The sequence below is a fragment of the Gossypium hirsutum genome, chromosome A13, assembly GCF_007990345.1.
Source record: "Gossypium hirsutum isolate 1008001.06 chromosome A13, Gossypium_hirsutum_v2.1, whole genome shotgun sequence".
In the NCBI taxonomy this organism is placed as follows: domain Eukaryota; kingdom Viridiplantae; phylum Streptophyta; class Magnoliopsida; order Malvales; family Malvaceae; genus Gossypium; species Gossypium hirsutum.
In genome coordinates this window covers 12,146,817-12,172,399 of record NC_053436.1, presented here as the reverse complement: position 1 = coordinate 12,172,399, position 25,583 = coordinate 12,146,817, and the positions used below count along the sequence as shown (strand labels likewise).

The window sequence follows — 25,583 nt, the reverse complement described above, 5'->3', positions numbered from 1 at the left end:
AATTCTGGTAGACATTACCATGAAATGCTTACCTTTTATCAATTTATGCTGTCTTTACATTTAGTTTCTTGGTATTTATCAAATCCCTTTGTGATCTCTTTATTCATTTGTGTTGGTAAAAAATTGAATGGCTGCCACATTACACATTTTAGAATCATCATGGTTTGGGAATTTGCAGGCATACATTAGAACTTGGGCTAGAAGTCCAAACCCCATTTGTTATATCAAATAAAGGTAAAAAGTTGAACACTAATATGAGGATTACCACTTTTCTTGAATTTCATTTAGAAAATTGAAAGAAAAACTATTAAGGTACGTTTGCTGGTGAGAGTGGAGTAGACCAGGTTGTTGAAATTATTAAGGTACGTTTTATTTCTGAAAATTAATAATAGTTTTATCATGATGATTTTGGAAAAATTAATATTTTGGGGTTGCGATTTTGTAAAAATTTAATTGCTGGTTCTATTTGGAGCAGAATTATTTTGTTTCCAAATTAATTTTAAATTTTTGGCTTTTGAAAGTATTTTTAAATTAGTTACACTATAATAAGTTTTTAATTTGATATGTTTTCTTTTTTAATTGAATTCGAATAAGTATGAATAAGTTTTTATATTTGGTTCAACTTAATTATTATTTGATTCAACTTAAGTATGAATAAGTATGAATTAATTTTATTACCATGTAGCTTGCTTGTCCATTAAAATTACAACAATAGCTGACCTTCTCTCCAACCTTATTTTAAATATTTTAAAGATTCAAAGTATATAGGCTGGAAACCTGACAAGTTGCCTTATATTGAGCTGTAAGATATAATGGATCCTCCCTAGGTGTAACAACACCACGTATGATGAATCTTAAAAAATTCAAAAAGACTTGAAAAAAGTTCTATCGAGCTCATTTACTATTGAATATTTATATAACCTTAATTTATTTCCAATTTACTTATAAAAATTAAACTACGATTCTTTTTTGATATTATTATATTCAAATCACTATTTTTTATATTAATAATGTTTGATTTTAATATTTAATAATTTTAAATGTCTTTAAAAGTTATAACTAATTTTTATCAAAATAGTATTAATTATTGATCATTACTTAAATAAATTACATAACTTACATAACTCATATAACTTACATAATTTACATAACAACTTACATAACTCACATAATTTCCTTAAAAGCATATAGTTTAAAGTTCAAATTTCATAACTTACATAATCTACATAACTTACATAAAACATAAAAATATATCATATCAAGACTTACATAATAAACAACTTACTCGTGTAACTTATTGCCAACTTTAGACTTCAACAACTACGAAATGGATAGGACTTGGATGAATTTCTCAAGGGCAAGCAACGAGTATCAAAATGGAGTGAAATCTTTTTTAGATTTTGCATTTCACAATTCAAGCCAAGAGAATATGATTCTTTGCCCGTGTAAGAAGTGTGGCAATATCTATTGGAATTATCGTGAAGTTGTCTACGAACATCTAATTGTTGATGGCTTCATTCGGGGGTATAAAAAATGGATTTTCCATGGAGAGTATACACCTAGTGGAGCCTCTTCGACGATTAATCCGGGTTATCCTTATAGTGGTTACCGTCAGTATGTTAGAGAATATGACATTGAAGGTATGATGCGGGATGCATTTAATATGCGGAGTGAAGGTTTCCAATCATTTCCACCAAACTATGTTGCATCCGATGATTATAATATCGGTGGGAATACTTTTATGGAAACGAGAAGAAGTGTACCAGATGAACAACCGAATGAAGAAGCGGTGAAGTTCTACACGTTACTTGGTGAAATGAATGAAGAACTTTATGAGGGATCAAAATTTTCGAAAATGTCATTCTGTGTTCGCCTTTCCACTTAAAATGTTTGGGAGGGTAGACCGGAAACTCTTTCACAATGCTGTTAGAGCTTTTGAGAGAAATGTTCCCATTTGCAAAAATCCCTCAATCATGTAAAGACATGAAGAAAGTGATAAAAGATTTGGGCCTTGGGTACAACAAAATTCATAGTTGCCCAAATGATTGCATGTTGTATTGGGGTGATCGGAGAAATCAACAGTCTTGTCATGTTTGCGGTAAATCTCGTTGGATGAATAGAGATGCAGAAGATGTTAATGAGGATGAATATGGGCCACATTCAATAAGGAAGCCGAACAAGATTTTGCGATATTTTTCGCTAATCCTAAGGCTTCAAAGGCTATTCATGTCATCAAAGACAGCCGAGTTTATGACGTGGCATCATGATCAACGAACGGATGATGGATTATTAAGGCATCCTGCAGATTCTTTAGTATGAAAATCATTTGACAATAAATTTCCAAGCTTTGCAAGTGATCCTCGGAGTGTAAGGCTCGGGTTAGCATCTAACGGATTTAATCCTTTTAAAATCATGAGCACCTCGTATAGTACTTGGCCTATGGTCCTTGTTCCTTATAATTTGCCTCAATGGCTCTGCATGAAGCAACTTTCTTTGATATTATCTATGATTATCCCCAGAGAGAAAGGCCCCGGAAATGATATTGACATATATCTGCAGCCATTTATTGAAGAGTTAAAACAATTATGGGCGGGTGTTGAGACGTATGATGTATTAAGAAAGGAGAACTTTTACCTACATGCTGCTTTGCTGTGGACAATTAATGATTTCCCGGCATATGCGAATTTATCTGGTTGGAGTACCAGAGGACGTTATGCTTGTCCTTGTTGTGCTGCTCAAACGTGTTCACAGTGGTTATATAATGGGAAGAAGTTCTGCTATATGGGGCATCGTCGGTGGTTAGATGAAAATCATAGCTATAGATTTCAGAGGGCTTTATTTGACGGTACTGAAAAGTTGAAAAAAGCTCCTGAGCAGACCATTGGATCTGAAATTTTTTTCATGTTAAAAGATATGGATTTCAGTTACGGGAAGCTGAATCAACCATCTAACAGGCAAACAAATAGACGATCGAGGGATGAATCTGATGATGAATCTGACGAGGAGGATGACCCTAATGAGGCGGACTTGTGGAAGAAAAGAAGTATTTTTTTTGAGTTGCCTTATTGGGAGCATCACATATTACGCCACAATCTTGATGTGATGCATATTGAGAGGAATGTCTGCGAGAACATCATCCAGACATTTTTGAACGTCGATGGTAAATCAAAAGATAATCTTTAGAGTCGACTTGATTTAGTTCATATGGGAATTAGGCGTGATCTTCATCCCCAAGTACTTCCTAATGGAAAATATTGGTTACCGCCTACAATTTTTGCAATGTCAAAGGAAGAGAAAGAAATGTTCTGCACGGTGTTGAAGGATATAAAGGTTCCGGATGTGTATGCATCAAATATATCTTGATGTGTAAGTCTTAAAGATCGAAGACTATATTCATTAAAATCACATGACTATCAAATCTTGATGCAAGATCTACTTCCAGTTGCTCTACGGTGCTGTATGTCAAAGAAGGTAACGTCCTATATAATTGAACAGTCGAATATAATGAAAGTAATTTGTGGCAAAGTTCTGAATGTTGAAGAACTTGAAAAAGTACAAGATCAAGCCGCTTTGACATTATACAATTTGGAGAAGATCTTTCCACCTTCCTTCTTCACTATTATGGTGCACCTTGTCATTCATCTCCCTCGTGAAGCAATAATTGGTGGGCCGATTTTCTATCGTTGGATGTATCCAATTGAAAGGTGCTAATTTATTTCAAAGGCATTCATCTTTATACCTATAGTTACCAGTTTTGATAATGTTGTATATGGTGTTTAGGTTCCTAAGTAAATTGAAGTCTTATTGCTGTAACAAGCGTTATCCGAAAGGATCAATTACTGAAGGCTACTTGGCAGAGGAGTGTATGACATTCTGTTCTAGATATTTAGAAAATGTTGAAACAAGATTGAATAGACCAAGTAGAAATGCCGGACTCAATGATCCTAACTTGGCCGAAACTTATTTATTTCAAAGTTATGGAGAACCAATCGGTAAAGTTAAAATTGCAGAATTAGATGACCGATCTTGGATACAAGCACATAGATATGTTCTTTTCCACCACGATGCACTTGAACAATTACGCAAGTAAGTTCTAGAATATGATAAATATTCATCTTTTTTTTAACGAATTAAACATGTTTTTAACATAGTGAGTACAAACAAATCTTAAGATCTCATTCACGCTCACGAAGATTACAACATCGCGAGATTAATAGGTTATTCGCAGAATCTTTTCATGAATGGTTAAGCCAAACGGTATGCAACTCAACATTTTATTGACAAATAATAATGTTTTCTCATAATATTTACAATTACTCAATTTACTTTTGATTCAATAGGTTTGGAGTGGGAATGTCGTTAATGACGAAGTTAAATGGCTTTCCCAAGGTCCGAATCGAGTAGTAAAAAGATATAGTGGCTTCATCATGAATGGATTTAGATTTCATACCAAATATCGTGAGAGATTGAGGAGAACTCAAAATTGTGGAGTAGTTGTTAATTCTTTAATTACAAGTTACGCTAGTGCTAGGGACAGTAATCCTGTCGAGGGAAATGTGGAGTATTACGGACTTCTAACCGACATTATTGAGTTGGATTACTATGGAAAATGGAAAGTTGTCTTATTTCGATGTGATTGGGCTGATGCTAATTCTGCTCGCGGAATTAAAAATGATCAGTTTGGTTTTACAATGGTGAATTTCTCTCGATTAATTCACACTGGAGAACATTTGATAGACGAGCCGTATGTATTTTCTTTTCAAGTTAAACAAGTTTTTTACTCGAAAGATCCAATTGATGAGGGTTGGTACGTTGTACTCCGAAACACCCCTAGAGACTTGTTTGACATGGGGAATGGAAGTAGAGATGACATCGTTGAAAGATCAGAAACTTTGCCTTTTCCAGAACAAAACTTAAATGAAAATATCCCTAGTACTAGTACACAATTTCAATGGGTTCATCAGGATGTGGACGAAGATATTTACGATTTATGATGTAGTAAGATTTTATGATTTTTTATTTATATGTAATGTTATAATTTTAACATTAGTCATGTTATATAATTTAACTATTTTATATTTACAATTGTTGTTATTTCTTACTAAAATTTTAACTATTTTATGTGTTGCAGAAAAAATGCCTAGAAGAAGATTAAGAGATCTTAGTATGGTACAGAATACTACAAATTCGGAAGAAGTAAGTACTGAACAGCAGACAGTTGTTGGATCTTCAAGTGTGCCGGAGACACTTGACGAGTCTGTGGAATTTCAAAGTAATGTTAAGTTTATTGTACAAATTGTATTAAATTTTATTACTGATTTATTTTTAAATTTCAATATAGTAATAATATATTATTTTTCAGCTGAAAATGGTGGGAGGCGCAGAGGTCAAGGACGTACACTCCTAACAGATTTATATAACTTAAATTCTGTCGAGCGTGTCAAAGTAATTAGAAACAACCATGGTTAGCCTGTTGGACAAGAAGTTCGACTTTTAGCAGGCTATTTGGGCATTATAGCATGAAATGCCAATATGTTGCCCATCAACTACGAATCATGGCATAACATGCCTAATAGCAATAAAAATCAAGCTCTCTCTAATATTAAGGTAACAAAACGTTAATGTAATTTATAATACTTTGGTTTAAGTTTCATTTATATTTACTTCCTAAACTTGTGTTTTTTAGGAGAGGTTTGCTTTAGAGGTCTCTGATGCCTATATCAAGAAGGCATTGGGTAAAAAATGGATAGACCATAAAAGCATTTTAAAAAAAGAATATTTTAAAAAACCCATAAGCCTCGAAGAAAAATTGCAAAATGTCCCACTGGGAATGCTGAGGTACCAATAGGAAGATGCGGTTCGATTTTGGAATTCGAAGAAAGGAGAGGTATTATATACTTGCAAACTCTTATAAAATTTTCGGTTTATAGTATTTACTATATACGTAATAATAATTTCATTATGTAGGACCGTGAGCGAGTTGGAACAAGCAGCAGGCAAAAACAAAAATTTACGCACATGACAGGGTCGAGAAGTTTTGCTTGTGTAGCTCAGGCCGCGGTACTATGGATTTATTAATTCTATTAAGTATTAAGAACTTTTTACTATTAAATAATATTTTTACTACTATATTGTAGGAAGCCTCGTCTGGTCAAAAAGTTGGACGCCTTCAGCTTTTTGACATTACGCACAGGAAAAAGGATGAAACTCCGATGACATCTGAGGCTGCATAAATTATGGTATATTTACTTAATAAAATTTGATTCATTATAAATATTTATAATATTTAATTCTAATGTTTTAATTCGTTGTTTTTATTAGTTTAATTTAAATAATGTTATGTTGTATTCCTTTTTATTGTATATTTCGTTTCTAACTCTTTGTCTGATTTATTAGGAGAAGCTAAAAGATAAGAAGGCAGAGTATGAAGCGACTGCTTCGACTGATAGTTCTGTTAATTTTGAGGATATTGATAACAAAATTATTAATGAAGTTTTGGGTCCTGAAAGGTATGGTCAGGTTAGATTTCAAGGATCTGGTGTTAACCTGACCCAATATTTTGGATCCACCTCGCACCAATACATGCCTTCCGGGAGTCAAAGTCAAGCTGAAGTTTAGAGGCTAAAAGATCATATAGTTCAGATACAAGCTAGCACAGATGAGCAAATTTCTCAACTTAGAGCGGAGGCAGCAGCGAGGGAGGCGGAAGCAGCAGCGAGGGAGGCGGAGCAGAACAGAAAATACAATGAACTCCAGCTACAACTTCAGTCTATGATGACTATGTTCCAGCAATTTCAAAATCCGCCATCTTAGACATTTGTTTTCTTGTAACTTTTAACATTATGGTAAGAATATTTTGAATATTCATTTACAATTTATATAATATATTTTTCGCATAATTTTTTATTATTTAAATTTGCAGGTTTTGGTTGGATTTCATGGTATATTTGCTGTTTTTGGTTGAATTTCTTGCAAGAGGGTTGGATATAGGTTCAACATACATATTGCAAAACTGGGCAAATTAGCGGCGTTTTTATAAAAAGTGTCGTTAAAAGTCCTGGTCTTTAGCGGCGTTACATATAGCGACGTTTTTTGCGCGCTTGGAAAAGCGCCGCTAAAAGTATTAGTCCCGCTTAAAAATGCCGCTCGCCGCTAAAAGTCTATTTTCCTGTAGTATACGAATGCTTGTTTCTTAAAATCCTAGGCAGAATCGTGCCCAAGAAAACTTGCGTGACAGAAAGAAATAAAAAAAATAACAAAATTAAATATTTGATTTGGAAAAAAATTAAAAAAATGAATCTAAAGTTGACTGAAATTTTGATTACGAAAATAATAAAAATAATAAAGAGAGTTGAAGGAAAAGAAATTCTTATTGGTAGATTCCAGCCTCCAGTAGTCTCATTCCGCCTTGGGTTCGATCCTCGACTTTTAAATGACCCTCCTCAACTCAAGTAAGCCTGTTATAGTGGAAGAGGACGTCTACGACCACTAGCTCCAAAGATTAATCTATGCTAGATCAACACTTCTCAATGGCGAATCCCACGCCATTTTGTCTCTTTGGCTCGCCAACCTCTGACGCAGTAAGTTAACGAACCGACTGTGCAATCCTTCCAAAACATACAAGCGGTCGCCTTTACATGTGCTGAAAAGCTTACTTCTTAAGGGACATGGACAGAAGCGTCAGCCCGTAGTGCGAAGAAACGATGAATACTTGGCGAGAAGGCTAAGTACGGATTCTAGGCCTCAAGAACCCTTTTTGGGGAATATTGACAACTTTCGGCTAGATGGGTTTTAGTGGCTCATGGTAATGATGGAAAAGAAAATAACTATAAAAATGGAAAAAGGAATTTTATTGAAAGAAAATATAAAGAAACAAAAGCCTAGACTTTTAGGGGGGAAGTGTTTACAGAAAAAGATGAACACCCCAAATAGAGTCACCTCACCCCTATTTATAGTGCTAGGGAGATAGTCTAATTTAACTTTAATTCTAAAAAGATAAATACATTTAATTAAAGATAACTAAAGATAATTAAAATAAAATCCTAAAATTAAATAATCCTAATAATTATCTTAATATTAATTATCCTAATATAAATAAAATGGAGTCTTATAAAATAAAATCTCTTCTTTTTGCTTTTTAGTCCTTGTGTCTTCCATGCTCACACTTTTGGCACAATCTTTTTCCTGTGTCACATATCAGCCTATTGTGTCTCCAAATTCGCACTTTTGTCTCTTAATTTTGCTTTTGCCTCCAAATCAATCCCTAAAAGATAAAAAGACATAAATAGCTCAAATTAATATGATCAAGCTCAGAATAAACACATGATTAATACATAAAAATATGTTATTATAGAGCATTATCAGCAGGCAATAAAAATTTTTTTTCTACTATACTACAGTGAGAAGAAACCTGCATATTTTTGCCTTTGTACTTCCATTCTGGCATGCACGCTCTGACATGTTGATAGTTTCTGATTATGCTACCATGTTATAAAATGATAAAGCTGTAAATTTGCTTGTAGTAATGTAATGTATCTATGCATGCATGACATGATGTAGACCTTGCAGGGCCACTACATTTGTTGTGCATATTATGATCTTTAAGCGTGATACTTTGCATTCTTTGCTTTGAGATGTAAGTCATAAATTAGATGTTGGAAATGCTTGAACCTGATAGATGAATTTATAACTTTAAAAGTTCAGAAAACCTTTTTGTCCCATTATTAATCTAACATGACTTGTTTAATTGTCTCTTTACAAAATCAATAAAGATTTTTAGCAATTAGTTATCTTATCATTGCTTGAGAAACTTTTATATATGTATGTATGTATGCACTTTAGTCATAGTAACTTACTGTTATTTCAGGTAGCTTAGGAGTTCCAAATATTAAAATTCCAAAGTTGTGTTTCGAGAAATTTGTTTAAGGCAAAGACCAGTGAGATATATTTATGGCGAGGGATAAATCCCTGCTTGATGTACTTTTATCATTGCACAATGAGGTATGGGGATAAAGAGTTGAGACAATAAACTATAGTGCCTTCACTAATAGTTCTTCGGGTTCTTAAAGAAATACAGCAGTCTCATGAAGACATATTTACTACGTAATTTTGCTGGTTTCACATTAGTAGCATATTCCCTCGTGGATGGCTTTACTAACTAATATTTTCTTAAAAGCCTTCCGTGAGTATTTGGTAGATAATTCATATATGCGGAGTTGTGTTTATATGTATAACAAAAGAAATACACACTACTTGTGCAGTGGTTTATAAATAGAAAAGTAGTTTTTGGTTTTGTTTACATTGGAGGGGAATGTGATAGTTTCTATGGTGTAACTTGACAACATCAATTTCTTCTCTCGTTCCTGTTAATCCGAAGTCTAATATTATCCAAACCTAAGCCATAACATGTATGTGGATATTATAAGGTAATAATACTCCAGAATGAATATATTTTTTATTAAAATTATATATTTATATAATTATTTTAATAAATAATTATGGGTAAAGTGAAAAAACTAAAAATAGTGTATTTACAAGTTACCAACCATGTATAATCACACTCAAATATAATTATTAAATGGATATTTAATTTTTATATTCAAAACTGAAACCTTCGAAAATTAGAATTTTGTCTTTATAATTAAATTAGAAAATAAATAAATAAGAATGAGGTGAGAAATGATATTGTGGTTGCAATATATATAAAAATAATATAAAATATAAATTTATTGATAGATACAAAATAAAATCAATTAAATTCTCAAATATTTTTTTTGAAATATTTTCATGGAATCTGTTAAATAACAGGAAATATTTTATATAGATTTATCTAAACACTAGAAAAGTAAATTATTTTTTAAAAATTATTTTTCAAAAAATATTTTATTGACAAGCAAACGAAGCTGTGGCACGTAGCGTATTCTTGTGATTTTATGGAGTAATTTATTTCTTTCTTTCTTTTCATTTATTATTATTATTTTTTATGTTTAGGTCTTAAAAGGTGCGAAAAGAGTTGCAGGTGGAGATGGATGAATTACCTCCGGCCTGGATTAAAACGCCGCAACTTCACTGAAGAAGAAGATGCATTGATCACCAAGTTACATGAACAATTCGGAAACAGGTTTAGCATACATATCCAATTAAATCATCATCATATTGCGGGTTTAATTAAGAATATTATTTAACCAACAATCTCTAATAATGTGTATACATTACAGATGGTCCACCATAGCTAAAAGTTTATGAGGAAGAACAGACAACGAAATAAAGAACCACTGGGCACTCTCATCTAAAGAATAGTACAAAGGGAGACGAGGAAGAAAAGTGTAGTAGTTGGCAAAGTGAAACCACCCAGAATGAGAATATTTGTGAAGGTGAAGCTGGAAGCAATAGCATCGACAACATGACGTTAGGGAGTTCACCACCCTCGTCTCCATCACCATCTACAAGTAGCGGATCTATGTCTAGCTTAAATGCTGTTGGCCGCCGAGAAGATACTCGTCTTCCTTATTTGGAAATATATGAAACTGAAAGCAGTGGAGATTTCTGGAGTCAGCCCTTGGTTACAGACAATACATCATCCTTGGAAAAGGGTGTCTTTTAGTTGCCATTACCTTAGGACGACATGGGTTATGACGATTTTGCTGAATTGCTTTGTGGATTGTGGACATAAAATTGCTTTTCGTCCTTTTGATGCTGACACAATGTATTGAATAATAGAATTCAGTTCCATTTGTTTGGTTTCAATTCAATGATCGCCTATACTTTGCTCTGTCTACTGTTGATTCAGATAATCCATTTGCTTGTTTCGAGAATGCTCTATTTTTATTTAGGGGGCAAATTATTATTTTTTTAAATTTATCGAAATGGGTCAGGCCAGAAATTATTTACCGGAATAAGTCAGTTTTTATAAAACGCGTCCACGTCAGCGCGTTGTCAGGGGAAAAAGCAAGAAAAAGCTTCCTCAAGGAAGCGCTTTGCCTACGTGGACAGAAAACGCTTCTTTGAGGGCACGCTTTCTATCCACGTAGGCAAAGCGCTTCATTGAGGAAGCGTTTTTCCCATGTTTGAACAGTAACAACGGCTACTTTTTTTACCGTTGGTAACCCCCCATGGTCCAAAAAAAAACTATAAAACCCCCCACCCCTTTGATTTTTTTCACACTTAAATCCTTTCAATCTGAAATCTTTCAATATTCCCTCAAATTTCTCTCAAATCTCTCAAATTTCTCTTAAATTCCTCTCAAAACTCTCGTTAATTTTTTCAAAAAAGCTCTAATTTTATTTTTTCTAAATTTATTTTTTTAAATAAAAAGATTTGATCGTGTTAGCAATGGCCGGAGAATTAATTCGCTTCGATGATAAACACATATCCGTCGAACAAATGCAAATGGTAAGTGTTAAATTTAATATTTAAATATTATTTAAGATTTCTGTCATTTATGCAAATTTAAATAATTTTTATTTTATTATTTCTTATAAAAGTCTATAGATCGGATATTGCAATGCTATATCCGTAACATGACTAGTCCTCCATCACCGTTGATAGAGGATTACCTACGGGAAACGAGTTTTTGGCACGTGGCGATGATAGGCCGGGGAGTGCACTATCACTTTGGAAGACGTGCATTTGCAATTAGGATTGCCGGTGGATGGGGACGCAGTCACTGGGTCCATTCATTTTGCTGATTGGGGAGCGGTATGCTACGAGCTTTTGGGTGCTATTCCGGATAATATTAACGGAGGTCGGATCAAGATGGGCTGGTTACGAGACACATTTCCGGAGCCTGATGATGATTCTACCGAACTAGAAAAAATTCGATATGCTCGAGCATACATTCTTCAGATAATTGGAGGTTATCTGATGCCGGACTTGTCACGAAACCTTGTACATCTGAGATGGCTGCTGAAACTCGTTGATTTTAGAGCAGCTGGTGAATTTAGTTGGGGGTCTACCGTGTTGGCAACACTATACCGGGAGATGTGCGGGGATACGCGACCTAATAAAGCGAAAATCTGAGGTTGCCTATCACTATTGCAATCATGGGCACGGTTTCGCTTTCCATTTTTATGTCCTCGAGTGGACCACCCATATACATTCTCACTCATAACGAGGTAAATTTTATATTAGATTTTACAATTGTTACGTAGATTTAAAATATAATCGTATGCTAAAAATTTATTTAATTAGGTGGAACCATTCGGCAAGTTATGCTCGATTACCTGCCTGTCTTGAAAATATACGGGTTCTATTAGAGCAACGGTCGGAAGCACAAATAAGTATTAAAAATATATATACATACATAATAAAATAGTGGATTCGTATTTAGTATTTAGTATTTAGTATTTTTTATTTAACTAATATTTCCATCATTTTTATATAGTTTCAATGGACACCATACGAGGATTAGGCAATTCGGGCAGTAATTCCGGATGAATACTTGCAAAATCTGAACGCTTGGCACGTGAAGGTCTCATTGGTCAACTTTGCTATTGTGGAGATGCACCAATCAGACAGAGTATTACGACAATTTGGATTCCGACAACCGATTCCTGTGGCACCTGAGGTGTTGGATGATCATCACAAAATCGACTTACGATAATTGCATACGGATTGGCCGAGATTCTGGTTACACTATATCCAAATGTGGGAAGATCAGTATGATTATATACCTACTCGGGAATCGATCATCGTTCCAGAGTTGGCGTGCGTGCCGGAATACATGCCATGGTTTAGGATTCATGGCAAGCCATATTTATTGTCAGAAGAGGAGAGGTAGCGGCAATTGCGTGTCCAAAGAGAACGACGTGGCCCTTTAAATCCTAGAAGAAGGGACGACGACGCAAGCCCATCAACAGCGCCCACACAATCACCCGGCCCAGCAACAGGACCTACACAGTCACCGGGCCCAACAGTTCAACCGTCGACACCCACAGCACAACCTCTTCAGATGATGCCAGGTACGTATCCTAGCCCTTTTATGTATCATAGCCCTTATATGTTTCCTTTTTCTAGTCCTATGGCAGGTTGGAATGTATGGCCCGATTCATCTCCATTTCCGATTACTCTGAGTGGACCACTGATCTATAGGCATCCGTCGCACGAGGGATCGCAGGAGGGGCCGTCGAGGAGCTCTTCTTTTTACCAATCCCCATCACCTTATGAGTTTCAAACACCTCCGCCATTAATGATGCAAACACCTCCAAAGTCACTATTCTATCAAGGCGGGTCATCCTCCCAACACCCACAACCAGAATCCTCGTCGGAGCAAGCACAACCCCCGCCGGAAACTGGACAAAGGAGGAATCCAACGTGTAACCGTCGACGACCTCCATGCGGCACTGAATCTGACTGGCACGGACATTGATTTTTATTTTAATATATTTGTACAAACATTTTGAATCTTTTTATATTATTTCATGTAATTAGATAAAAAGTTGTTTTAAATAAAGTAATTGTAATTTACTTTTATATTTTTAATAAAATGGAAATTATTTAAAATAAGGCAACATTTTGAATATTTTTATATTATTTCATGTAATTAGATAAAAGGTTGTTTTAAATAAAGTAATTGTAATTTACTTTTATATTTTTGATAAAATGGAAATTATTTTAAATAAGGCAACATTTTGAATATTTTTATATTATTTCATGTGATAATATAAAATGTTGTTTTAAATAAAGTAATTATAATTTACTTTTATATTTTAATAAAATGAAAATTATTTTAAATAAAGCAATATTTTGAATATTTTTATATTATTTCATGTAATAAAATATAAATAATACAACATATTAACAATTACAACAACTATCAACTATTACGATTTGGACATGATCTACTTGTATGGCCTGGGTTCCTACATCATCCACATAACTTCTGTTGATTGGTTGTTTCTCAGATATCCACATTGTTGCGTATTCTAGTCGAGCAAGGTCGACCCTTTGGTTTACGCCGCAACTCTTTATCCGGTAACAGCTTAAATGGAGCAAGCGATACAGAGGGCCACTTACGCTCATCTGGGACCGGTGGGAATATGTGTCTCCACACGTTGTACATGTATTCCAATTTGTACACGTCATCGACATAGCTCATGGGATCAAGACGAAGATTTTGACAAGTTGCAATTACATGAGCGCATGGATAACAAAGTGCGTCAAACCTCCCACAATCGCAAGTCCTATTTCTTAAGTGTACACGATATTGCCCGCCAGTAATACCTTGGTGCGGTTTGTCAAACTCTGTCACACGAAACCATAAGTTGTCTCGATCGAGACACACTGTGTGCATAGTGTTCGCCCGTGCCTTCGCCTTTTTAATTTCTTGCAATACATTTGCTCACCATACATGGCCTCCCTGCATTTGGCCTGCATAACTCGCTGCTCGTTTCGGAAATAGTACCGCTAAACAAAAATATGTCTCTCGCACAACTGATGTTATTGGTAAATGACGTGTTTCTTTCAGAACAGAATTTATACATTCGACCAGGTTTGAGGTTATGTGACCATATCGTAAGTCGCCGTCATATGCTTGTGTCCACTGTTCGAAAGGTATATTACATAGGTAGTCATGGCCCTCTTCATTAACTGAATGGAAAACTGCCAACATCTCATGAAAACGGTACTTACTTATCTCATACCCTGCCAATATAAGTTGATAGCGAAAATTACATACAACTTTTCCATTTAGAATAAATTCAATATTCCAAATGAAATTATATTAATAGAGATAAAGTTAAATACCCATGTTGGCCACTTCCCGTTGTTCACTTTTAGATGGATATTACCTGTAGTAGTTGGAAGCAATGTGCCTTAGGCAATACCGATGGTGTGTGCGATGCCATAGGCTTCCCTGTCGCTCAATTGTAGTTAGTATCCCGGTGCCTCAATCCGATATAACATATATATCAGGTTGGGGGCAAACATGCATCCTTAACCTAGAAATAAAGAAATCCCAGTCATCAGCTGACTCCCCCGGTGTTATTGCAAACGCAATTGGAAGGATTCTTCCACTACCATCCTGTGCGACTGCTAGCAATAGCCGATGGGTATATCTACCGTACATAAAGGTACCGTCAATTTATACCAATGGCTTACAATATGCAAATGCGTCTCGGCATTGCTTAAAGCTCTAGAAGAGACGCTTAAATACTTGGCATCCACGGAGCAATCGGTCGTTGTAGTATGCAGGTTCTGTTTGAAGGTCTGTTATGCAACCTGGGACGTATCTCTCTAGCACTTGACACCACTACCATATTTCATTATATGAAACGTTCCACCCACTATGCATCTTCTCCAAAGCCTTCTGCTTAGCTATCCAAGCCTTGCGGTAAGAGGGCGTGTACCCCATTTGGTTACGAATATTGGCAATTAAGACTGGCACTAAAGTCCTAGGATCTGCCTTCACCGTGGATAGTATTAAGTTAGGTAACATAGCTGAATCCATCTTGGGATGATCTTGTGAAATACCTGTCAACGAAGTACATTAAATAATGTAACATTACATAATAACAGTATTATTCAAAAACCTTAAATACTGTACCTGCAGCACATGTATGTGGACCTTTATACTTTTTTATCTCCCACAACCTTGTTCTTTTCCTCAACGAGGCGTAGATTTTTCATGAACAACTTCCATATTGCACTGCACACTTCACCTCAAACTTATCGGATTTAGATTTAACCACGTGGTAGTTAACACCGTTATTGATGCTATGTTGTTTCAATGCACCAAGCAAACTATCCTTATTGGAAAATTCCTTACCAACTTCAAATTCACTCGAATCCAAAAACGAACTTGTATGATCACACGTTCTGTATGGTAGATCTGGAAACTCCAATGCATCATCTGCAGATAGATCAACATTATGCATGTGGGCTGGTGGCGAGTATACCCTGAATCGTGGATCTTCTTCTTCATCTGAACCCCTTTCAGCATCTTCAGGTTCAGTTGGAATAGGCTCCGATCCAGAAAATAATCCAACTTCTGTACCATCGCGGCCGGGCTCTCAAGATGGATCCACATCGGACTCATCATCTAACCCACCATCATCTACGACGTATGAGGTCCCCTCACCGGTGGACATCATGGGGAGTACATCATCCCTTCTTCTGGGCGTTTCATAACGTCCCCAATTGGATGTAGATTTCCAACCACTATAAGTTGATGTTGTTCCCCAGTACGTATTTCCAGCATCAAACATTGACCCACCTAGGTGCATGTCCTATCCACTAACAGAGTGTCGTGTAGGGGTTGTGTATTCCATACCGCTACTAAAAACCGGCGGTTCCGTGTTATGTAACCCACTAACGAAGTGTCGGGCAGGGGTCGTGTACTCCTCTCAAACAGCAGCCACAAATGTATCATTTAGCAATGCAAATTGTACATATAACTCAATATATGGTGCTCCACTAGCAAGATGAGTCTGCACCATTGCCTCCAAGCTACGAGCACCTTTGATATTGAACGAGTCATATGTTACTAGATCAATAGAAGAACAAAATTGATACCTAATAGACAACACTTTCATTGGCGTCGTTCCGAATATTTTACGCCTAATCCTTTTACGAAGTTCTGTCAAATCTATGTTCTAGTTAAAAACCAGTCGTATTGTATTCTCCGAAAAAAAACAACACCGTTCTCGGTGTGACGAGCCTCACCATCATAGTAAATAATAGCACTAATGCGTTCACTCATCTTTAATTTTTATCCTTCTTAGCCTCTCTATTTTTTTTGTTGTAAGTTATGCAACCTGAGAACAAAATTTGGTTCATTTATAGCCTAAGTTATTTCAGAAACCACTGTAGCAAAATATCGTCTACGTGGGAGCTTCTTTCAGTACTTTTGCTGAAAATGCATCCTGCTTGAAGTGTTTTTGACACTATTTATGCAGACACGTCTTCTCAAAATTATTTTTCCAGAGACCATTGTAGCAAAAGAGCATCCACGTGGGAGCTTCTTCTAGTAATTTTGCTGGAAATGCATCCTGCTTGAAGCGTTTTTACCACTATTTGCGCAGACACGTCTTCTCAAAATTATTTTTTCAGAGACTATTGTAGCAAAAGAGCGTCCACGTGGAAGCTTCTTTCAGTACTTTTACTGACAATGCATCATGCTTGAAGCGTTTTTTACACTATTTGCACAAACACGTCTTCTCAAAATTATTTTTTCAGATACTACTGTAGCAAAAGAGCGTCCACGTGGGAGCTTCTTTTAGTACTTTTGCTGACAATACATCCTGCTTGAAGCGTTTTTGACACTATTTGCACAGACACGTCTTCTTAAATTTATTTTTTCAGAGACTACTGTAGCAAAAGAGCGTCCACATAGAAGCTTTTTTAGATTAACAAATAATTTAATTAAGTTACCCTAAACCCCAAACCCTAATTTATTTGATTTTTTTAAATACCCTAAAACCCTAAACCCTAAAATCCTAATCTAATTTTTTTAAAATTTATAATTAATTTACTCAAGTAATTCTAAACCCTAATTTATTTGATTTTTTCCCTAAAACCATAAACACTAAACCATAATCTAATTTTTTAAAATTAGTAATTAATTTAATTAACAAACACTAAACCCTAATTTATTTAATTTTTTTCCTTAAAACCTTAAAATTTAAAAACCCAAAATTTCCAAAACCCTAATCCTAATTGCAGAAAACCCTAATAAAAACACGGGAAAATGCTTCCTCAAGGAAGCGCTTTGCCTACGTGGACAGAAAGTGCGCCCTCAAGGAAGCGTTTTCTGTCCACGCAGGCAAAGCGCTTCCTTCAGGAAGCATTTTCCTGCTTTTTCCCCTGACAACGCGCTGATGTGGACGTGTTTTGTAAAAACTGGCCCATTTCGGTAAATAATTTATAATCTGACCCATTTCGGTAAATTTAAAAAAAAGGCTTTTATTGGTAATTTGCCCTTATTCAGGGCTATGTGAGTTTGAGATAAAAATAAATAAATAAATTGAACACTTAATTTAAGGCTTAAGAAAGAATACTTGGAAATTAACCTAATACCGCTTTTATGCTTTGAATAGAAAATTGAAAAGTGGTTTTGTACAAATATTATTCAAAAAGAGGAAAATGGAACAACCCAACGCAACGACAGCAACAGAATCACCAAACGTAAAGCAGGAAGCCCTGGCAAGAGCAGCTGCAAATTCAAGGATATTGAAGAAATAACAAATGACACTGAAGAGCGGCAAATTCAGGGTTGACACATAAAACCTACAAGAATGATCCACAAATAATTTAATGTTGGGTGGATAAGTTGAGCAAATTAATAAATCAAATTCCATCTTTCATTTAATTTGTAATTATAAATATCAAACTATTCCCTTACCCACTTTTTTTTGTTAGTAACAACTTTTCTTAGGGATCGCAATGGAATATAGCAAATATTATTAAATTTATTATAGTTTTACAATTCACTTCTTTTGTTGTATTATGCTATAAATATATAATTTTAAAAATCATTATAGATGTTGAATGCATTCATTATTGCCCCATTTTATTCTATTTTAATTTATTTTTTATTAATTTTTTAAATATTTTTAAAGTCAAATCAATATTTAAACATAAAATATATTATTTTTTATATATTATTTTATTACATTTTTACCCTTTTTAATAGTTTATATTTACAAGGATAAATAGTATTTTTATATAGTAGAGCAAGTCGGTTCAAGGCAAGTAATTTTCATAACCTTCTCATACCTACTATCCAAAAGAAAAAAAAGTCCACCCTGTCCTGCTCCGCATCTACTTTTCAAACAAAAAAAATTCACTCCATTTGGAACGAATTGATTCGAAATCTATGGAGCGATTCAGGTTTTGTCATCCCTATTTTGCATAAATAAATATTTTAAGGGTAAACTACAAAGTAGTCGCATGTGTTTCTTTAAGTTTACATTTTGGTTATTGATGTTTCAATTGTTACGATGTAATCATTGATATTATCGATTGATAACAATTTGGTCACTTATCATTTATCTACTGTTAAAAATGAGACGAAAATCACGTGACAAAATTTTAATCGTTAAATGGCTACGTGAATGCCATGTATATATTTTTTAAAGGCTTTTTATTCTGGATCCCACCACTTGTTTCTTTATTTATTTTTTTTCTCATTTATTTCTCGCTTGCTCGCGTATTTTTTACTTTTCATTTATTTTATTTTTTCTTTTCTTCTCTTTTCTTTTCTTTTTTTTTCATTTTGAATTTTTTTTACACTTTCTTATTTTCTTTTAACCAAAAACCCTAGTCGTCACCTCCTTCCTTTTCTTTTTCTTTTTTTTTCCATTCACCCTCAACCCCAACAACACCATCCAACCTCACCATTGGCCCCTGCTTCTCCCATTATCAATGAACCATCAAGTCTCACCTCCCTAAAAAAAACTTAGCCCATACCTTTTACCATACCCAAAATCTCTCTTCCTCCATCAACACCACCTTAATTGGATCCTTATACCTGCCATAATCATCTTCCCAAACACCTAAATCACCCTTAAATCATAAACCAAGTCTCCAACAAACATCAACAAAAAAAAACCAGACCCCTCAACCGCACCACCATCTTTAACTACTCACCTATAGCCTCACCACCTAAACCAAACGTAACTATTACGGACATTCTAAAGAAGAAGAAGAGAGAAGAAAAGAGCAGAGACAAGAAGAAGAAATGAAACATAATCATTTTCTAAATTTTCATAACCGTTCCTTCCCTACACCTCTTTCTCTTAAAAATGGAAATAATGCAACATTTTTGGGTTGGTTACAGTAGTTGTTAGTTGACAGTTGTAGCTCCCTTCCCATACGCATCGTTTCATTAATACAGGACTTAAAAACATAAACAAAAAATACACTGTTTCATTTGGCTTACAGGATAGACTAAGATGCGTCATTTTGATAACGTTTTGTTTAACCAAAATATTGCACATTACTTGTCCTCAAGTACCTCATAAAAGTGGGAAACTTCTATTGTAATTCTAGTAGCACCTCCCATGTTGAGTCTTCAGGGAATGTATTAGCCCATTCGACCAGAATTCTAGTGATGGCATGGCTCCCTCTCTTCACCATTCAGCTGTCCAACACTTGAATTAGTTCTTTAGTCATGGCTCCATCATTACCTACCAACGGCAGAGTCGATTACCTTGGTGTTTTACCCACATGTTCCTTAAGTTGGGAAACATGGAATGTTCGGTGAATCCTCAAGCCTGTTGGTAGCTTTAATCGATAAGCTATTTTCCCCACTTTAGCTTCAACAGTATAAAGCCCAAAAAACCTTAGGAGACAACTATATGTTATTTGTATAGTTGCAAAAGGTAGACATAGCCCCTAGATTAGAATTCTCACTCACTCCTCTTGCGGTTTGTTGCTTGCTTCATTCTATCTTGGGCCCTTTTTAGATGAAATTTAAGGAGCTTCCTTGCAACTTCCCTCTACTAGAGGCTTTTATAAACAGTCTCCACAAATGATGACCCAACTAGGTAAGGTAGATGATAAGGAGGCCCTTGGCCATATAAAGCCTTTTAAAGAGTTGATTGAATGGTTGAATGGAAAGTGGTGTTATACCACCATTCAGCCAAGGAAAGCCAAAGCAACTAGTCACTAGGTCTCTCACCTGTTATACACCTTAGATATCCCTTTAAGCATCTATTAAGCACCCTTAGTCTCTCTATTAGTCTCAAGATCGTAGGTAGTGGAGAGGTGTAAATGTAGAATTTAGTACCATAAGTGTAGTATTTTTGTCTATATACACCTGTAATTTTTTTCGAAAGATTTGTTAATTAAATTATTCATGAATTACATTAATACCCTTTGTATATTGTTCTCACATGGTTTTTGCATGTAAAGAAAAATAGAAGCAAATATTATCTCGTTGGTTGTCTAATGTTTAACTAATATTAAGCGGTATTACGTGGTCGAATCATAATACAGAAAGATAACTTATATTAGTAGACAAATCTAAACAAGTTCTTAGTCTAATAAAAAATGAGCAAACTGATTGAAAGACTAATATGACGTCTATCAAGTCCAATTGGGGAGATGTCTTGTCTTGGGCATTGGAGCGAATGACTCCTAGAAGATAGAGACATAGATGTGACTGACTAGACTGACAGTACATCATACTAGACTAAAGAAGAATAGATCCTAAATTCGTTTTTGAATTTATTCACTTGTGACGTTAATAGTGTGGCATACCTAAATCCTGAATGGATGAAAGACTATGTATGCGTGACTCATATACTTTGATGTAAGTAAAAGCCTGAGTTCAAATAGATAAGGGATCGAAAGCTGGTGCATTGGGTATACGACTTCTGCAGTATGTAGCGTCATTCACAATAGTGGAATTCATAGCCCTAGATATGGGTAGATGATATCCTCTCATTGGCATTACATGGTTGATGAAAAGTAAACATGGCCACAGGTCATTAATCTTTATGATGAATGATTTGATTACTATTTGATGGTAATTGACTTTTCATGAAGGAAGATTTAATGGTTATCATGAGATAAAATAGGAGCATATTAGGAGCATAGGTTTATTCCAAAGAGATTAAGGATATCCTATGAGGGTAACACACTTATGACAAGATCATTGGGTGAGCTTTGATCAAGTAACTTTCATAATGGTATGTCGTTGGAGAGAGCTCAGCCACAATACTATGTGGAATGACTTCATGACTAAATTAGTTTATAATTAATAAGCAAAAAGTTGGAACTTAACTATAAATTATTTGAGCCTTAATCGCATATGTTCAATCAGTCCTCTACTAGCTCATTGAAACCAGAAATGAATTGCATGTTAAATCAAATGAACAAAAATGGAAAAAAATAAAAAAAAATGGAGAAATGAGAAACATTTGGAAATGAATGTGGTTTTCTCCAAAATGAAAGTGACCTGGAAATGAATTTATGGTTTTCGAATTAAATGATATTTGAAAAATGGAAATAAATCATTAGGTCATAGTAAATTCGTTAAATGTAGAAATATTTAAATATATTTTCTCATAGATTCTTTTACGATAAAGTCGTTATGATTTTAAAGGAATTAGAATTGGGTTGAGGAAATTATTTAACTAGTAAAATATTTATTTTAGGAAATAGAAAAACAAATATCGAGTTGGATCAAATTATGAGTATTAGGTTTAAAAATCCAAGAAGTCCTTGTAATTGGACCCGATATGAGAGAGGCCTAAAAGCCCCTCATGTTTAAGAAAAAGATGGAAAACCCTAGTTTGTTTAACTAAGGTTGCACCTTCTATACTTCTGGTTAGACTAGGAGTTCATTTTTCTATTTGAAATAGACTTCTATAATTCAACAAGGGTTTTATTTCTTCTCCTTATAAATAAATGGCATCGGTAGGACTATATACAAAACTCTAAGATATTGCTATTCTACCCAAAAATCGTGAGAGTTTATTCTCTAAGTATTAAATCTATTTACCAGAATAATAATTCTACCGATTTTTATTGAGAAGAATTTTGCTTTCACACTAAAAGTAAATAAAAAAATATTTCTGGTTCTGCATTTGATTCGAACTGTTCGAGCCCACACTCGAAGTAGTTCGTGGTACGAGAATAGCGGAGAAGGCTGTTCGGTTGAAAGCTAAGAATGACAAGGATTCGTTTAGCCGAAAACATATGTGTGATTTCGATAAAGGGGTTATTGCTAAAAATATAAAAAATTGGCTTGATTTTCAAAAATTTTATTTTTCGTTATGTAAGAAAATTGTTTTCAAACCAGATATTTTCCTAAAATTGGTATCAACACCAAGTTATTCTATGTTTATAGTATAAATTGATACCGAAATTCTCTCTCTTCTTCATGTGTGATTAATTTTGATAAGATGTGACATTATTGTAATTATATACATGTTTAGGGGAATGTATGCAAATGACTTTATGATATTATTTTATTATTATGTATGATAAAGTAATTTTACCAAAGTTTTGATTCTTAAAAAATAAATGTAATTTATTAATTTCTCGGGCAAGTATATTCTAGATCATGGACTATCATCTCTATGCAGGGTTTAATTTTATTATTTTAGAATAAAATATGTGATTCGAAAAAAGACATATAAATTTTGTAATCTAAATTATTTTACAGAACCTAGAGAATCAAGACCCATCCAAGCCGATCGAGACAGCCAAACTGATGTGAGACCAACGGTGATCTGATAGTGGAAGGCTACCAACGGTCCGACAGTAACATTTGACGTCAAGGTCTACTGGCGGAGGTCGACAACGGTGGCTAACAATAATGGCTAGTGGCAGCTAACAATGGTGGTCAGCGATAGCTGACAACAGCAATTTGATAGCGACTGGCAATGGCCGACAATAGTAACGGCACGAAAAAGACGGTGAAAAGACGACGATGATGGAAACGTGAACCGATACTGCAGTAGAAGTCCATTGTAGCAAAATAGAAGACCCAAAGTATGCTTTAGTGTGAGTTTTGTAATTTTTTATTTTTTTCTAAGATGGAATCATGGAAACTTTAGATGGTCAGGGTCATTTAAATTTTTATCCTTTTATTTATGTGATAAGCATGATGATATTTATTTGATAGCGAATGTATGTTCATGCATATGTATGATAAGTATGCTATATAGTTTAAGAAAGAATGCCACATGTACTTGTCAAGCATATATTGATTATTCATTATTGAAACAAGATATTAAAAACCTTGAATTTTTTTAAAATATTAAGTGAAAGAATTTCTCTTGTGACAGCATGGCAATTTAACTACCCCACGGTAGAATTGTCATGTTGATCTTATTGAGGTGATTTTTTGAAAGTAATAAGAATTGTATTGTAATCGTATGATTGTTGGGCACACCTTTGTGGTAGGTATTATCATGCGATATAACAAGAAGTTCTATCTTCAAATAGGACAACTAGTCACAACATGTTACTCGATGAGATTATCTTACAATGACTCATTTGTGGTTCATGAAGTGATAGGTGTTGAGTTGATAGTTATATACTAAAGAAGTTAAGTAACTTCCTATGAAGCTCTACTTAAGTTAGAATGATGGTTAAACATTACATGATTATTAGTACGTGTAAATGCCTAAGGAATTAGGTTCATGTACTAATTGGATGAAAATTCATGTTCTTACTAGTTGATCATGATCACTCCATGATGGCTTGATTCAATGGGTGTAGAAATTATGGTTGCAACGACTTACAAATAGTTTCAAGGTTTAATATAGCTCACATGCATCATCTTAAGGCAAATAATAATGTTGCGAAATGTTTTTAAATATTTGCTTAATGCAAATATATTCATGAATGAATATTTTATTTTCATTTCGAAAATGACACCTACTCCATTATTAAATATTCTCACTATGGACAAACTGAACAGAAATAACTATAAGGAATGGAAAATGAACCTGATGATTGTCCGAAGTTGTGAGAAACTTAAAATAGTTCTTGATAATAAGTACCCTCCGGCCACTAAAGCTGAGGCTAGAAAACGCTGGAAGGAGTCTAATGAGATAGCTCGTTGCTATAAGCTGGAAAGAGTGACTAGAACACTTTATAAGAAATTGGAGAGTTGTAAGACTGCCAAAACGATTCTAGACAAACTAGAACACATGTTCGGAGGTCAATCTACCTTAGCTCGATAGTCGAGTATTACTTGTTTGATGTATGCCTAGAAAAAGCTTGACATTGCAGCCAAAGACCATATGATTACTCTTATTGGATACATTGCCAAGGCCACGAATAATGAGGCTAATTTGAACCAAAACACTCAAATTGATATGGTGTTCAAGAGCTTATCCAAAGATTTTTCTAACTTTTGGGCCGTATATAACCTTGGGAACAAGACCCAAACACTTATTGATTTGTCGTAATTTGATATGGCAAATTAGGCTTTCCTGATATACTTAAGGAGCTTATTCTCAAGCAAAGTAGCGTATTTCCCATAGTTTTTAGCAATTTTATATTTTAATTTAATAAGTGTAAATGCCTTATTTTTACTTATTTTGAGACCCAATTTGGTCAATAGTGCCATTGGGGGCCTTAACATATGGTTGAGTGATATAGAGACATGTTAGAGGCTAAAATTGAGTGAGACCGACACCAAAGGAGAGGATATTGCGATATCCAAACCTTGGAATCATGATAACTTCGACAGACCCAAGAATAAAGACCACCCTTCAGTGGTATCGCGATATCCACTTTGGGTATCACGATATCCTCCCTCTAAGAAGTCCCCCAAGTTCAAAATTGGTTAAGGTATTGCGATATCCTCTTCCTTGGTATCGCGATACCAATATCGTGAGGGGGAAATAGACAAAAAAGGGTAACATTTTTCCACCCGAAGCACCAATCATTGAAGGCTCGTTCAAAGGTATTTTGGACACAAGAATTGGGTCAAAGTAGTTGCTATATCAGCCAAAATTTGGCTGAAAGAGAAAAAATAGCCACATTACCTTATTTTAGGCTTAGTTTTCTCTAGGTTTTCTCTTAGGTTTTCTTCCTCTTCTTCTAAGGTTTTTTATTTTTATTTCCTTAGTTGTAGATTTTACATTTCCCAGCAGCTTTTATTCTTATTTTAGTTGTTCTTA

At 34.6% G+C, this 25,583-nt stretch overlaps 1 long non-coding RNA gene across 1 annotated transcript; it reads left to right on the top strand.

The window, feature by feature from the left end:
• Positions 1–5,706: 5,706 nt before the first annotated feature.
• On the top strand, positions 5,707–5,997 carry LOC107894939 (uncharacterized). Its single transcript, XR_001683324.2, has 2 exons — positions 5,707–5,887; positions 5,968–5,997. It is a non-coding gene; the product is annotated as an uncharacterized lncRNA (long non-coding RNA).
• Positions 5,998–25,583: the final 19,586 nt, after the last annotated feature.